The sequence below is a fragment of the Anneissia japonica genome, unplaced genomic scaffold (assembly GCF_011630105.1).
Source record: "Anneissia japonica isolate Jap-2015-1 unplaced genomic scaffold, ASM1163010v1 scaffold138647_len824_cov79_single, whole genome shotgun sequence".
NCBI classification, from domain to species: Eukaryota; Metazoa; Echinodermata; class Crinoidea; order Comatulida; family Comatulidae; genus Anneissia; species Anneissia japonica.
Genome location: NW_022745777.1, coordinates 1 through 824, shown reverse-complemented (window position 1 = coordinate 824; position 824 = coordinate 1). Strand labels below are relative to the sequence as shown.

At 37.9% G+C, this 824-nt stretch overlaps 1 long non-coding RNA gene across 1 annotated transcript; it reads left to right on the top strand.

The window, feature by feature from the left end:
• The first annotated feature begins 82 nt into the window (after positions 1 to 82).
• On the top strand, positions 83 to 824 carry LOC117120030. Its single transcript, XR_004447279.1, has 3 exons — positions 83 to 186; positions 462 to 573; positions 801 to 824. It is a non-coding gene; the product is annotated as an uncharacterized LOC117120030 (long non-coding RNA).

The following is an 824-nucleotide window of genomic DNA, read 5'->3' as shown; positions in this document are numbered from 1 at the left end:
GTAGATAAGGACATTAAAATTAGTACTGGACATGTACTGTACCATCAATATTGATTGCAATTATAGTTACAATGCATAATTCAAATTTTAAAAGATGTTGGAGGCTGATGAAATGCTGATCGAATCTCTGAAGTTGAGAAATATTAACCTTGCGGTGGTGTGTGGGTTCGTCGACCTTGAAATGCAGTAAGATATCCTTTATAGCAATTCTTTTTTTTAAAATATTTCAAGTTCATTACTGCTGCCGATGCCGATGCCGCTGCCGCTGCCGCTACTGCTACCGCTACTGCTACTACTACCGCTACTACTACTACTACTACTACTACTACTACTACTACTACTACTACTACTACCACTACTACTACTACTACTACCACCACTACTACTACTATTTTGAAACAAATTCACTTCCCAAACCTACAATTACGTAATATATGAAATGTTTTGTTGAATTTGTCCAGGGAATGGTCAACATCGGGTTGTTACGTTGTCTACGTCAATGATACGAAGGTTTTATGTAAATGTAATCACCTGACAAGCTTCGGCATTCTAATGCAGGTCACATCATACGAGGTATTCTAATTTCTTACTTCTACACCCAAAGAGTATTCAACTGCAAGAGGTCCGACTGGACTGATTTTGTATACACGCATGAAATGAAACGTTTAAAAAAGTACTATCACGAGATAGGAACCCCCTGTCAGACTTGTTCAACTCCTTGGCGGCAATTTTTTTCAAAGCAACTGCTGAGTGACACAATTGATCCTATGTTTGATCTTCTATATTTGTTTTTATTTCAGCCAAATTCACAGCATACCAAGGCT